Source organism: Dermacentor silvarum, unplaced genomic scaffold (genome assembly GCF_013339745.2).
Source record: "Dermacentor silvarum isolate Dsil-2018 unplaced genomic scaffold, BIME_Dsil_1.4 Seq7664, whole genome shotgun sequence".
NCBI lineage: Eukaryota > Metazoa > Arthropoda > Arachnida > Ixodida > Ixodidae > Dermacentor > Dermacentor silvarum.
This window is the reverse complement of record NW_023606744.1, coordinates 1-16,066: the sequence shown is the minus strand read 5'-3', so window position 1 is coordinate 16,066 and position 16,066 is coordinate 1. Positions and strand designations below refer to the sequence as shown.

At 48.3% G+C, this 16,066-nt stretch overlaps 1 non-coding gene across 1 annotated transcript; it reads right to left on the bottom strand.

Moving 5' to 3' along the window:
* Nucleotides 1-565: 565 nt before the first annotated feature.
* LOC119435503 (U2 spliceosomal RNA) lies at nucleotides 566-748 on the bottom strand. The gene has a single exon (XR_005188852.1). It is a non-coding gene; the product is annotated as a U2 spliceosomal RNA (small nuclear RNA).
* Nucleotides 749-16,066: the final 15,318 nt, after the last annotated feature.

Here is a 16,066-nt window from a genome sequence, read left to right as displayed (position 1 = left end):
GAAAACTAAAAACGCAACGACGCCGATAAGCACCCAAAATGAGCCATTACAAAGCATTGACAACGTTCTTCTAAAAAGGTTGGGTTGGGGAGGGTAAGAAAAACAATGAAAAAAACCAAGCATGTCGCTCCGATGGCAGTCGTTCACCTAGGCTTTGTGGTTTGCAAAAATGCGCTGTAATGTCTGAACGGTATGGTCATCTGCTCGCGATTGTCATCGGTGCTGCAGAAGGAGTATTTCTGAGTTGAGCGCGACGGGAAATGAGAGTCACTGCAGACGGTACGGATAGTATTAACAAGCGTAACACATGTGGGCCGCGACGAGCAAACCATTCTATGCCGATGCGAATTATGTTTGGCGCTTCGTCAGTGGTGCACGCGCGCTTCTTCGTGAGCTATCACAAGGTCGGGTAGTAAAAATCTCGTGGGTGAAATCTAGCATAAAATGTCAGCATACCCCCCCCCCCCCCAAAAAAAAAAAAAAAAAAAAAAAAACTCACCGACTATTACGACACTCCCTAATGTGATACATTACAGGGCAGCTGTATAAGGCTAGTTCAGATTGATGTCCGTAGACCAAAAATTCCGAAGATAGTGCAAATACCGGGCCAACCCTCAGCGGAGGTGAAATAGGCTTCAAGCACTCCGCCGACTTACAAAACTAGGTTTATTATTTCAGGTGCAATTACAACCCGTATCAGATATTAAGCTGATAAGAACAGATACTACGCTCCCCGTCGGCTAGTTTTATACGTTTGCACCATACACGTGTACGCCATCCCGCGTATTCAAACTACTGCCTACTAATCTTAGTGTCTCCTGACGTCATGCTATACGTAGGATCCTTCCCTCAGTTCTGCTATGACTGTGAAATTGGTAGGTCGCGTGTTGTACGGTGTGACGAAGAACAGCGCGACTACCAAGAACGACGGCGTGAACATAAAAGGGAATAGGCGCTGCGGCGGCCTAGGAGACCACCGACGATGAGCGGGCCGCGGACGTCAAGCGCAAGCGTGCTGCCCGCCAGGAGTGCGAGGCAAAAAGAAATGCGGGCCGTCCATGTGGCCCCGATCTCACAAACTTGGAACGTTTGGCCGGAGCAACAGTCAATCACCACATACACAGATTCGCTGGTCATCCACCTTCACAGAGTGGAATGACACTGAATGTTTGGCTAGCACAGAGAATCTGTCTCCTGCGGCGCGTTGGAAACGGAGCGAAGAGTGGCGCGACTGCCTCGCTAATCGGGAGATAGCGAGAGGCAGCGCGTGGGTGACGCATGGGCACGATTCACCGCAGATGAGGCAGACAGACTTCCACTGATGGAGCGCTTCGTTTCCATACAGACGACGCGCGCTACACTGGCGCCATCTCGTAGTCATCGTCGCTGCAAAGCCATCTTGGGTGGCACTACGCTTTTGCTCGCATGCTCTTGCCATATTTTCCTCCTCCGCTTGCCGCCTCAATGTTCCGCTGCACCCTGCTTCTCCACTTTGCTCCTCGTGCTCTCGTCGCTATCGCCGTCTTTCATCCTCCACTGCACTCCGCATTCGCTCTTTCATCCTTCGCTGTGCTCATTCACTCCATTGGGGAGAAAGCTACTTTATGTTCCGAATAACTGTCGCGTGATGAAGAGGACAAATAAAAAATGCTGGAGAATGGCTCGGGCAAGTCCGCTAAACGAATTGAAGGTGAGAAGAACCAAGTTCCTGTGTTTTTTCACATGGCACGATTTTCACCCAATGCCAAAGAGAGTTCTGTTGCTCCGCGACTACCGCAATTGTCGCAGTTTCCCGCGACGGGATTCCGCCATGTTGATGGAAGCTGTTGATGACTATGGTCCCGTGAAATTTTCATGTGCGCGAGCAAAAGCTCCTGTCTCGTGGGCCGATCCTGGAGAAGAGCGGCACATAACTATTGTTACATACCTAATAAGCCAAGTTGTACCGGCGGTTTGTTGCGAACCTGGTTCCCTGAGCATAGCACTCTGATGCTCTACAGTAAGTTCATGGAGTACACAGTGATCCAAGTTGACGTCAAAGAGATTAAATACAAAGAAACTGACCAACAGGCAAACATACCGCAAATTGGGTAAAGCATCCCAGGAAATGCACATCGCATAATAATAATCTATAACCCAGTAGTTGAAATGTTTGCATTTCTTTGATACAAACCTGGGGCTCTGGCGACGACGTCTGCGGGCACCCGACAACGCGAAAGGCAAAACGAGCGGCTGCAGCTCGCCATGCACGCTCTGCCATCTAGCTAATCAAGCGCCTGGCAGAGCCCATCTACGTGCATAGGCTTGAAAATATTCATCACTGTCGCCTGTTGCAACGGAGGCGCTATGCAGCGATGGCGCAGTGGTTAGCGCTCGGCTACGGAGAGGTAGCAGTGGCACTGGCACAGAGGAACGAATCCTCACAATGGCCTTTAGCTAGATAAAGATGATGTAACTTGTGTGCCGTATTTCTGCCCCGGTTTTCTGGTGACGGCGGGGTCTTACAGTAATCCAAGGAAAGCTCTCGCATTAAAAAGTGATTTACATAAAAGAAATTGTCAGCCCTTCCACTGGGGTGGAGATGGAACACGAGCGAAGCGGTACTCTGGTGGGAATTATGTATTTCCGAATATGACTATTAAGATGTTATGTTGTAAGTGGTTATTTGAACTATTAAAGAATGAGAAATATATATGATCCGGTGGTTTTCATTTATTTAGTGACCAGAAGGACCATGGCCCTATGGTCACTACGATACACCGTCATAGGGTGTAACCACCGCAAAGGTTGCTTCATAACCACGTCACCAACGCCGCGATGGTTCGGTGTGAACGCGGGAAAAACTCCGCCGCCGTCGACAACAGTTGTGCGCGTTGTTTGTGTTACCGCACACAACCGCTGTCAAAACGCGGACTGGGTGACGGAACGGCTAAACGCCGTTGTCCACATTGCTAGGGGAGAGGCGGGCGAGAGCCCAGAGAGAGTCCTCGTCACAGGTGGCAGAGGCCAGCAGGGCTGCGCGCATGCGCCGCAGAGAAATAACGGGCACGCACACGCACAGTCTAGGGTAGAGCACTGCACGGGCTCGGGCTTACCCGAAAGCCCGGGCCCGGCCCAGCCCGTGGGCTGGGCCGGGCCGGGTAGAGGAGTTTTTTCACGGGCTCGGGCCGGGCTCGGGCATGGCGTGTGCTTTTTGACCCGGGCCCGGGCCGGGCTCGGGTTTTTTGACGCGGGCCCGGGCCGGGCTCGGGCTTTCTGCGAGTTATTCTCGGGCTTCTCAACTCTGAAAAACATGTATTTTTTTGTCTCGGGCCGGGTTCCAGGCGGGCTCGGGCCGGGCTCGGGCTTAAGGTAAAGGGGTGGCGGGCCGGGCCGGGCGGGTAACGTAGATTATTTCCGGGCCCGGCCCGGGTCTCGCCATAAAAGTTTTGATCGGGCTCGGGCGGGCCGCCCAATGTAAAAACGGGCCTGGGCCGGGCCCGGGCCGCAAAAATTGGCCCGTGCAGTGCTCTAGTCTAGGGTGCCTTGATGCCCTCCTCGCCCACCGCTCCCCTTCCACTGGGAAGTCGCGTTTGCACTCCGCCGTGCGTTCGCTCCCCGTGAAAGCGCGCGTCCCTCGCCCTCGCGCGCTTTCACTCACACATACAGCATACCGCCAATGAGATTTTTTTTCTATTGCCAGGCGGCGACCATCGAAGAGTGAGCCCTTAACTGCCTTGCTGTAAAATGAGGGTAGCTTGCACTAGTGGTGCAAGGCTGAGGAAACAGCGTAGCTGGGGGTCGACCAAGGTTTACGAAGTTTGCGTTTCGATGAGAGCGAAATACGAAAACACCCCTGTATTTAGATTTAGGTGCATGTTAAAGAACCCCAGGTGGTTCAAATTTTGCGGAGTCTCTCACTACGGCGTGCCTGATTATCAGATCGTGGTTTTGGCACGTAGAACCCCATAATTTATGATTGCGATAGAAATTATATGGACACTCCAAAGCAGATTTCTGCCGTCGGCATCGCCGTCGTCGTCGCCATCGCCGCGAGGTTCCGTAAGACGTCAATGGAGATGAAATCGTCGCCGAACGCTGTATGTGCGAGTGAAAGGGCGCGAGGGACGCGCGCTTTCACGGGGAGAGAACGCACGGCGGAGAACAAACGCGTGTTCTGCGCCATGCTCCCTTAAGGGCTGCAGAAGCAGGACTCTCTTTCCTCCTTTACAATCACCATATATGTAGAAGAAACACGCCTTCTTCCGACGAGGGAAACGCAGTTGGGGGGGGGGGGGAGGGGGAGGGAAGGGAGGCGACGTCTAGCTGCGGCACCAAGTGCCTATTTATATAGAAACGTTGTGAGGCGAGAAGGTGGTAAAGACTTTCGACGCTGCTCGACGAGTGTCCCGTTCTGATCTCGTCGAAAATCTCCGAGCCGCCCCCAGAGGCTCCGGCAACAGTCACCAACGCCGCACGTGTTCTGTGCGAACGCGGGCAAAACGCCAACGGCGTCGACAACAGTTCTGCGTGTTGCCGGTGCTGCTGCATGTCCAAGTTTATACAGCTGATAAAGCTATCATTACTGCTCTCTACAAATTTGCTATCGCAATTGATGCTTCGCCTTTCGGGTGAAACGGCGACGGGTATTTTTGATTAGCTCGGCGTCGTGGTTAGCAGCATCCGCCTGCCATTGGCGCTTGCGTTCCACTATAAACACAAACATGTAACCAATAATTGAGCAACGCTTCAATACAGCGTCGGGATTAACCCACTGCTAAACATTGGGGCCGCACATTTCAGCTGGTTAACCATCTGTACGGAGTGCTTAGGCGGTGTTTTCTTTTATTGCGATAGCAATTATATGGACACTCCAAGGCAGATTTGTGCCGTCGGCGTCGCCGTCGCCGTTGCCGTCGCCATGAGGTTCCGTATGACGTCAATAGAGATGAAATTGTCGCCGCGCGCCGCCGAACGCTGTATGTGCGAGTGAAAGGTTGTGAGGGACGCGCGCTTTCACGGGGAGTTTTTTAACGCTATATTTGAAATAACACGTCTGAGACATTTTGCGCGGATTGACCCTGAGGTGTATTTTTGAAACGACAGTTGTCCGAAGAAAACAATTACCTATGTGTAATAACGATAAGAGAATATTCGGGAGTCAACCACTTTGTTGCATAGTAACGTTGGGTTTATTAGTTAGCTCAACTCCGATGCCGCGTATTCAACTGCCTTGTAAGACACAGAAACGCTTTTCTCAGATATTAACTGGGCGGATCTTAAATAATTTTGTCCCATTTTAGAAAAGCTAAATTCTAGCGACTGGTGATTGGACTTTTGATTTAAAATCAGCACTTGTTTACAAAACACGTTGAAATTCGTTAAGTTTGAATAGATAGAAGCACTAAGTGAAAAATTCTTTAACTCAGCACCAATACCGGTTATCACAGTTCTGTAATCTGCATCCGTTAGGGAATCCGAAGCAGACGAATTTGTTGAAATAATTATAATTTACGTGAATTTCTTAAAATGTTTACAAGAGTTTTGCGAAAGTCGTACTAACAAATGAGTGGTGCACTTACCATTAAGTTAATTTTGTCCTCTTCATATTTACTGTTATTAGACGCGTTTGACCCAATTGTAACATAATTTTTATTCGTGGGCTCAAAATTTGAGAATTTCATTTTCAGAAAATCATTAAATTTTATACAAATTCTACGGCATTAATCAAAAGTCTGCTTCAAACAGTCACTAGAGTTTACCTTTTCTATGAAATGCAAGAAACCTTATCACATTTGATGCTGTACTTGTTAAGAAAAATTATTTATCCTTTTCCATAATTTAGATGGGAACCCCCGAAATAAAGCTTATTTCAAAATTTTGCACCTTTTAAATGGGATCACCCTGGGATTCCCTTATAATGACCTCTGCGCTGTGCTAATTGCATGTGCACCCCCACGCGAAAACATTCAAGCCGCTGCCACGCCTGCAGCTCCACTCCCGAGCCACAGTCCAAACATGAGGTTCTTCTGTCCTCAATGAAAATGTCTATACTTGACAAAACTGGTTAAATACGCCAAGTCTCCTTGGTACTGTTCTTATGATTTATATACATAAGGAATAATAGGCGAAAAAAATGACACATCAATAGCGAGAACGTTGTAAATGGAAATTATTCCATGGTAACCTGCATACAGTGTGCAACCGCCCTGTCTTACTGTCATTGGGGCCACTTCTGCAGTGGCTGTGGTGGCATACGCAATCTCGAAAAGCCTTCGTGCATGGTCTGGCTAAGCTGCAGTTATCGTTTGCTTATATGTTTAGCCTTAGGGACATCAGTAAAATACAGTCGTGAGGATTGCGATTAATAAAATTTCTTTGTGTCCTTTAAGGCAAAGTCGCAGCGTAATCTGAAAAAACATTCTAGCAGAACCAATCCCACAATCAATATTCACTTTAATGCATGTAGCATTGAAGCAATGATGCCGAAACGCATCACGTATGAGGCGTGTATGATTCCGGGCTCTTGTTTTTGTATCCCCTCTGGACGTGCTGCGTTACCTACTGGCGCCGCTTCGAGAACCGCGCGTCACGCGTGTTTCAAAATAAATTCAGACAAGGCTTTTTGAATATGTCTGACGTGGGTTCAATGCCGCCCCGCACCGGAGAAAACTTTAAAGATTTTTTTCGTCATAGAATAGTCAATAATAGAAGTTGGGCAGGTGGTTGGTTTCGAACTCGGATCATTTAGCACAACCCACACCCAGTGAACCAAGTTGGCATCAAATACATTAATAATAATTTCCGATGCTGCAAGACGAGTGTCCCATTCTGATCTCGTCGAAAACCTCCGATCCGGTCCCAGAGTCACCGGCAACAGTCACCAACGCCGCGCGCGTTTGGTGGGAACGCGGGCAAAACGCCGACGACGTCGACAACAGTTCTGCGCGTTCCTAGTGCTACTACATGTCCAAGTTTATGCAGCTGATAAAACTACTATCCTTACTCCGTAGCTCTCTACTAATTTGCTATCGCAATTGACTCTTCGCCTTTCGGGTGAAACTGCTACTTTTTTGTAATTAAAATACAGTGTCGGATAATGCTGAGGCGAAATAAAGAGAACAACTTCACGCCGAGTCCTTCGGTAATCGTAAAGCGTGTCTCATGTCATAAACGAAGTCAGCAGCCCGGTGAGAGCATTGCGGATTTTGTCGCGGATTTGCACCGACTCTTCGAGCACTGTAAGTTCGGCATCACCCTGGAAGACATGCTCCTCGATCGTCTAGTCTGCGGCCTTCAGGAAGAAGGGCTGCCAGCTTTCATGGTAACTGTCACACTGAACAGATGGCAGGTATCGATGGAAGTAGACTTTGGATCCGTTTGTTCCATTGTCAACCTGAGGACACTAGGCAAGCTGGGAATCACGAGGAAGGCACTCCGACCGCGTTCCCAGGGATTGTGGACCTATACAATATACAGCAACCTGTCTGGGTCGTTGGTGAAGTGAAAGTTCTTGTCAAGTACAACCGTAGAGAAGGCAAGCTACCTCTACTTGTCACGAAGGGGTCTGGAATCAGCATCCTAGGGAGAGACTAGCTTCAACCACTAGGCATATCCCTGGAAGAACTGCACCAGCTTAATCGAGCTTCAGTTTCCAAGAGATCCAAAGCCAGCAATATGCAGCCAGAGCAAGGTGGTGACGAGTGTAGAAACTCAGCTGGATGACTATTCAGATGTGTTTAAACCTGGGCTGGGCAAGAGCATGGGTGCTCAGGTATGAATTGAAGTGAAGAAGTCAGCCACCCCCAAGTTTCACAAGTCCCGGCAAGTACCTTTCGCAGTTCTACCGAAGGTGGATGAAGCCATCCTGAAGTTGGTAGAATTGTTGAAAAAAATTATTTGTCCATTTCTATAGTTTAGATGGGAAAAACCCGAGAAAAATCTTATTTCAAAGATTTTGCAGCTTTTAAACGGGATCACCATGGGAGTTCCTATAATGCTCTCGGGGCTGTGCTAATTGCGTGTGCACCCTCACGTGAAAACATTGAAGACGCTGCTGCTCCTGCAATTCCACTCCCGCGCCACAGTTCAAAGATGAGGTTGTTGCTGTCCTCAATGAAAACATATATGCTTGAGAAAACTGCGTTAACCACGCCAAGTTGTATTGTACTTATGATTTATTTACAAGTGAATAATACGCGAAAGAAACTATGCAAAATCAGCAGCGAGAACGTTCCCAATGGTGTGAGTTGAATTTGGAAATGCGCGGACATGTGGGAGAACAAACAAATTTATCTCAAGCGAGAGGAAGGGCGGTAATATTCTGTCCTATTCAAAGGACCCGATCGCACCAAACACGGAGCGGTCTGAAGTTACGTTCTTTTCGTCGATTAGTGGTGCACAGTATGGACCACATAAATATACTTAATTCTAGGCGCTTGGTATCTCGAAAGCACACAGAGCAGTAAAGTGAATAACGGAAATTGAACGGCATCTCTAATTTGCTCATTTTCTAATAACATAGACCGCCACTAATTCGTCACATTTGTAGAAGCGCGAGTTGATTGCACGGTACACTGCAAACACAAATAATACTGGAGGACTTGACTGTCATTAGAGCTAGTTCTACACTGACTGTGCTGGAATACGCAATCTCAAAAATCCTTCGTGTATGCTCTGGCTAAGCTGCAGTTATCGTCTGCTTTTATATAATTAGCCTTCGGGGTATGCGCAACATTCAGTTGCGATGGTTAGGAATAATAAAATTTCTACGTGTCCTTTAAGGTAACGTTGCAGCGTAATCCGAAAACATTCTAGCAGAACCAATCCCGCGTCAATATTCATCTTCAGGTGATTAGAATTCAAGTGTTACAGCGGAACTCGATATTGGCACTACCGAAACGCATCGTGTATAAGGCGTTTCTGGGCTCCTCTGTCTAAGTTCCTTGTTAAGGAGCCTACAAGGAACGCCTATTCCCTGTGAACGCGCAGAGCCACATGCCGGCTCCACTTAGAAATGCGCGCGTCGCGCGTGTTTTTAAATAAATTCAGACTTGACTTTTTGAAAATGGGCAGGCGGTTGGTTTCAAATTCGGTTCATTTAGCACAGCCCACACCCCGTGAGCCAAGTTGGCATCAAATACATTAATAGAAGAGCGTGATATACAATGTTGCACAGACACAGTGACCCAAGCTGACGTCAGCGAGGCTCACTGAAGAACTTCACATACCCAGCGGCCAACACCCAGTAACCCTCGTTAGCGTGAAAGAGGTTCACTGAAGAGCGGCAAACGACCATTATCACATTCGAAGAAACAAATGTTGGACAGTCGGTTGGTTTCCAACTCAGTTTGCTCAGCACAGCAGTCTAATGCTCTACCTATTAGACCATGGACCACCCAATGGTTCAAGTTTACGCGCAAGAGATTAAATACGGACAACGTGGGAAACAGGCAGACAAACATACTGCAAACTGGGTGAAGTTCTGCCAGGAATGCTCATGGAATGCTTAATGGTCAACGCAAAACGGTGCTGTGATGTCGAGGTTGCTACTCGTCTAAGAACGTCCAGATAAGCCTCAAAAAGTTCGGGCAGTGAGAGGAGTTTGGCAGTCGTTTTAACGCGACAGCGTTAAGGGCCCCGTGTCGTAGAAAACCCCGCGTCGGCAAACGGCGTCTGCGTGCGATGTCGGCGGAAAAAATCATCGCCAACCACGCAGGCCCTCCGAATACATTAACGCGATAGCGTCGAGGGCCCCGTGTCGCAGAAAATCCGGCGTCGGCAACCGGCGTGTGATCGCGGGTGGCGGAGAAAATCATCCAACCACAGCGACCACGCAGGCCCTCCACTTGGTGCGAGGTTTTGGTGAAGGAAAATTGAATTTCTCTCAGTGAAATCCGTAAGAAAAATAGTAAAGTACAACTTTACCATTCGGCGTCAAATTGGCCGTCGGATTGTTGACCAATCGGCGTCGCATTGTAATTTGAATGTAAGAGAAAACCTAACTCTGCTACGAGGAAACTCAAACACAAACCCCTTTTCCAGCATTTCTATCAGACCTGCGCGTGTCGGGGCAATAGCAAACAATTATTAAAATAATAAAGAAAGTGCTACGGCCTTCGCATTTTATTATAAGACCACCTATATTGACCCTGGAAAAACGTCTTTCCAACAATGCATTTCAGTTTAAAGTGAAGCCGACTTTAAGGGGGATCGGTGTAAGCTTGGTCTTTGTAAGCTGGCTTTGCCACGTTCAGTGTTGCAGTGAATGAAGCCTAGTTGCCGTATGCGAACGATGCGATGCGAATGGGTCCCGATAACGCTATCACGTTCGACTCTTAAAGGCGAAGCCTAAGCGTCCTCCAATTTTATTGCGATAGCAAGTATATGGACACTCCGATGCGGATTTCTGCCGTCGGCGCCGTCGTCGCCGTCGCCGTGAGGTTACGTATGACGCCAACGGCGATAAAATCGACACCACGTGCCGGACGCTGTATGTGCGAGTGAAAGGGTGCTCGGGACGCGCGCTTTCACGGGGAGCGAACGCACAGCGGAGAACAAACCCGCGTTCTGCGCCGTCCTCCCTGAAGGGCTGCAGAATTAAGCGTCTCTTTCCTCTTTTACAATCACCATATATATATATATATATATATATATATATATATATAGAGAGAGAGAGAGAGAGAGAGAGAGCAAACGCGACCTTTCCCGTCGCGCGAAAGTCCATGGGGGGACGGGAGGGAGAGAGCGAGGGAGGGGAGGCGACGTTTAGATGCGGCACCAAATGCGTATTTACATAAAAAAAGCTCCATCGCATGCCCCCGCGCGAGGGACACGTGTAAATGCAGAGCATAGTGGGGTTCCGTGTTGCTGGTGTTGTTGGTGTGGTGTTAGTGGTGATGGTGTGGTGGTGGTGGTCTGGGTTGAGAGAGAAGAGAGAATCGTAAGTAGGTAACGCAAAGTTAATATTATTTTATTGGCATCACTGTGCCCGAAGCTCCGGTCCAGGAAGTCGCGTTTGAAGCGCGTGTCGGCACCCACAAATTTTCTTGGCCGCGGACGCCAACGCCGATACCGAGGTCGGAAATTCTGCGACATGGTGCCTTTACGCTGTCCCATTAAAAGTACTAAGAGGCAGCATTTCTGTTTTGTATTCTTTCACACCATCGCGAGTGGCCGAAGTGTTAGGTGCACTGAGCAGGGGTCCACTCCCCTACGCGTAAATAAATGGCGTTAACGACATTTTCCAAAACGGAGCTGTTTAAGCCGAGCGTTATTCTGTAACATGCGAACAGAAAATGGGGGCCGATCCTGGCGGCGTGCAGAAAGGGTCCAGGCGCAATGGCACATACACCTGTGAACTAGCGAAGCTGAGCCTTCCTAAGCCTAGCTAAGCATGGTTGCGACTACTTAAGCTTAGGCAGTCATAGATAGCGAATTGATAGCCATTCAATAAGTCGTCGATAATCGATCAATAGTCAATAAATTCCGGAAAATCGGGGGGATGACTTGGTAGTGCTTAGACTATAGCCCAAATACCTGTTCAATACCTTGCGATAGCCAACATATAGCCAATCAATAGCTAATCGATAATCTATAAATATTCACTAAAATTCAGAAAAATGCTCACAGGGATCAAACCCTGCACCTCGAGCCATAGCGCTAACGCCACGGATTGATCGCTGCTACTGCTCTCGTTATCACGGCGAAAGCCAATCTCGGCATACTGCCTTACGTCGTTAGGACGACAGTGCATTTGTACAAGGCAAGACGCTGGGACACTGGACTGGACCATCATGCACACAGAAAGTCACAAGAGCCGTGCAGGGCATTGTACCAATCAGTAGTGCGCGATTGCCTTTGCATGCCAAGTAAACTCTGATGCGCGCACGCTCACATGACGTCGTGCCCTTTCATTTTCTTTTATTGCGATAGCAATTATATGGACACTCCAAAGCAGATTTCTGCCGTCGGCGTCGCCGTCGCCGTCGCCGTGAGGTTCCGTATGACGTCAATGGAGATGAAATCGTCGCCGAGCGCCGCCGAACGCTGTATGTGCGAGTGAACGGGCGCGAGGGACGCGCGCTTTCACGGGGAGTGAACGCAAGGCGGAGAACAAACGCGCGTTCTGCGCCGTGCTCCCTTAAAGGCTGCAGAATTAAGCGTCTCTTTCCTCCTTTACAATCACCATATATGTAGAGCAAACGCGACTTCTTCAGACACGCGGCAGGCCGTGGGGGGGGGGGGGGGGGGGGGCGACGTTTAGCTGCGGCAAAAAATGCCTATTTATATTTTAAAAAAAATTGGCCGCGTATCTGAGTGCTTCGCTGCAAACGTCGTCGAAAGACGATAGTCTTCTGCCGGCCGTACTACATGAGTGCTGGTCTGATCCGCGGCCACCCGTGATGCTGTTCTCGTACTATTTCCGTCTTGGCATGATGGTTTGTTTGAACAGATTTCATTTAACCGCATTATTTCATCAAGCGGCCATTTATGTTTTGCCCTGCCTGAGACAGCGCTTCCTTTATGTTGAATCAGCTGCATCTGGCTGGCATTGACAAAATTGAGGAGGCGCTGCGAGAGACATGGACGCCATCTGGCAATACATCGGGAAACATGAGCTTGTGCAGAGGGTTTCCTTCCTCCATGGCAGAGGGCGCTCGTCGGCGCGCAGTCGGGGAACGTCGTTCGTCGGCGCGCATAGCATGGCATTTTCAGCGCAGCTTAAGAAACTAGGGTCTTTAGAGTTACGTATCTATGTATTTTCAATTAAAGGAACACACCTCCTAATACTTACCTAGTGATGTTGCGCCTCAGATATGCGTAATATTTACTTTATGATCGATAACGTTCACAAGTATGACAAGCCGTACCAGTTTAAGTAGTGTGGGCGGTAAGCAAGTGGTCCAACTTTGGCCGGGTGGCTGAATCGGGTGACAGACAGACAAACAGACAGACAGACCAAATTTTCAGCGTTTAAGTTCCCCAAGAAAGAAGAATATTGTCTTTAAAAACGTTGCGAGGCGAGAAGGTGGCAAACACTTCCGACGCTGCTCGACGAGTGTCCCGTTCTGATCTCGTCGAATACCTCCGAGCCGCCCCCAGAGGCTCCTGCAACAGTCACCAACGCCGCGCGCGTTTTCTGCGAATGCGGGTAAAACGCCGACGGCGTCGACAACAGTTCTGTGTGTTGCCGGTGCTGCTGCGTGTCCAAGTCTGTACAGCTGATAAAACTACTATCCTTACTCCGTATAGCTCTCTACAAATTTGCTATCGCAATTGATGCTTCGCCTTTCGGGTGAAACTGCGACAACTTTTTTTCGTGAACCCCGCCCCCCCCCCTCCACCTCCCCTCTATGTGCGGTAGGAAAGCAGGTGAAACCTGCCTAATCACATCAGAGCACTCGTTTTCTTTCGAAGCAAACACATTGGACCAGTCGCCTAAAGCTGCTTTAAGATTCTGCTTGACGTTGTGACTGTTCTTATATTTGCAAGCGCAAAATGCACACCAACAAATCAATGTACACCCGGTCACATGATATAACAGACCTTGAAGTCTGAGAAAAAGCTGAGTATCTCCGCAGCCTCAAACTCAGCAGGGTATTTGCACTTCGGGCCTTGACTAGAATATGGTAACAACATTGTCGCATAAAGTTTTACTGGCTACTACTACAGGATGCTCGGGGGATTGCTCGAAGTTCTACCACTTTAAATTTTCTGAAAACGAACGGTGGCTCTCTCACTTATCTAGCTAACGTCTATTTCATTCCTAGCAGGCAACACTACGAAGACATACAGACTTCTCTCGCAGTTCGTATTCGCGACAAAAAATATTGCGCCACATATGAAAGAAAGTGGCGGATAAGCGTCATGCAATTCACTGTGAAATATAACGCAGATAGTACAGTGAATGGGTGACAAACCGGAACCTGTTTATCACCTTCCGGCGACAAGTGTGACACGTCTGCGACCAAAGGCCACAACGCACCACTTGCGCTGGTGACAACAACGTAGCACGTCGCATGCTGGAAGCACAAAGGTTCACAAATCATGCGGGATTTCACGAATCCTTCCGTACATAGCTTGTAGTTGTATTATATGAAGTAGTTACTCTGCAGAAAGTGCCGCAGATGAAACACGACTACACTGGTACACGCATGGAGTCCCATAAGTCTTTCTATAGAAACGAAATGTACTAGCTTAGCTTCTGTAGCGTTGTTGCTGGAATATCACATGCAATCTTGTTGATATAAACGAAACGTAGTGCATTTAATTTTGACAAATATTGTGCTTCGTTAGCTGCGATCGCACCACTTCGTATACATAAGAGGAAAGTTAAATTTGTTAATGCGCCAGTCTGCGGGTGATGCTCGGCACAGCGTTAGAATGGTCAGAGCTAATCTGGCCAGGCTCACTCTCGCCACGTTTTCACTTCTACAAATGAGTCGCGAAGAATAACCTCCCACTTAGGCTTTATGAAAAGAGGTCTGAATTAATTGCTCAGCTCAGAATCTAAATTACTTTTGTAAAGTCGAGGGCAGGCGCACCTTCAGTGGACGTTTGCGACAATGTAGTGGCTCAGTACATGACAAAGAACTGCTGCATGCAGGACAAACGCGTAGATGCCCATGTGCTAAATTCCACGCTCCCAATACGTCATGCCTGGCGGTTTATATTAACACGGACTGTCTCTAAGTGTTAGCAACAGGAGAACCTAAACAGAAGCAGTCCTACTGTGCCGATGGGCTCGTTCGAACCAATGAGCTCGCTCACTCTGCCGTCTTTCATCCTCCGCGTTCGCTCGGTAACGCCGACGCCGACGCTCAACGCAGGAGCTGGCGCCATTGATATGCACACTTAAACGATTTTTACTTTCCATTGTATTTAGATAGGAGCCGCCCAGCTAATGCTTTCTCAAGTATACGCACATTTCAACGTGAGCACAGAGGGATTCTCCATAATGCTCTCTGTGCTGTGCTAATTGCGCGTGAACATGCGCGCATGAGCACTGAAGATGCTGCCGCGTGTACCGTTGCACTCCCGCGCCACAGTCCAGAGAGTAGGCTCTCACTGTCCTCTATGAAAACGTCTGTACTTAATAAAATAGCACTAATTACGCCAAGTTTTCCTGTTACTATTCTTATAATTCATTTATAAACGAATTATAGGCGGAATGAAACGGCGCAACATCGGTAGGGAGAACGTTGTAAACGGGTTGAAGTGAATAGCGAAAAGTGGGACTTGTGGTGGGAGCACATACAGAATTATCGCTCATGCTCGAGAGACGGCGCAAACCTTCTCCCCTATTTAGGGAGCCTACGTTCAAGCGCTGTTTTAGGATGGTGAGAACACCATCATTTTCACCGCTATGTGAACTGCATTAAGCATTGTCGTTGCCTTCGAGTTGTACATAATATATAAAGGCTGCTTTTCGAAGTGTGATGTAATAACGACTGTCCTTACTAGTCTGTTAAACTAAAACGTATTACGTGCTATGTACGGCGCTCAGACGCGCCATTTGTCTCTGCCTGCTGAGTCAAAGTTTAGTAAAAGAAGTAAATAATTTCACGTCACCAAGGGTTGCAGGAAATGTGGTCTGTCGGCTGGTCTTTCGCCCTTTTGTGCTCCAGATTTAACCCTCCAATTTAGCTGGCGGCGGCAAGTACCCTTACAAAGGCTGTCACCACCCTAAAACGGCGTTGCACGTAGGCTCCCTACCCCTATTCAAAGGACCAAATCGAACCACACACAGTGTCGTCTTTAGTAACATTCATTTAATCGATAAGTGGTGTAGATGGCGTATGGGCCACAGAAGTTTATTAGAACTAGTGCCCTTCGTATTTCAAAAGCACACAGACCTTTTAAATACAATAACGCAAATTCATCGTCACCTATAATTTGCACAATCTCCAGAAATATGTATCACCACGAATTCGTTAGATTACAAAATCTTGAGTTGATTCCATGGTAATTTGTATACGGATTAGAATGATCTTCTGACAGGGTCAGTGGAGCCACTTCTGCATTAGCGCCGCTAACATACAAAACCTCGAAAAGCCTCTGTGCCAGCTCTGGTTAAGCTGAAGTA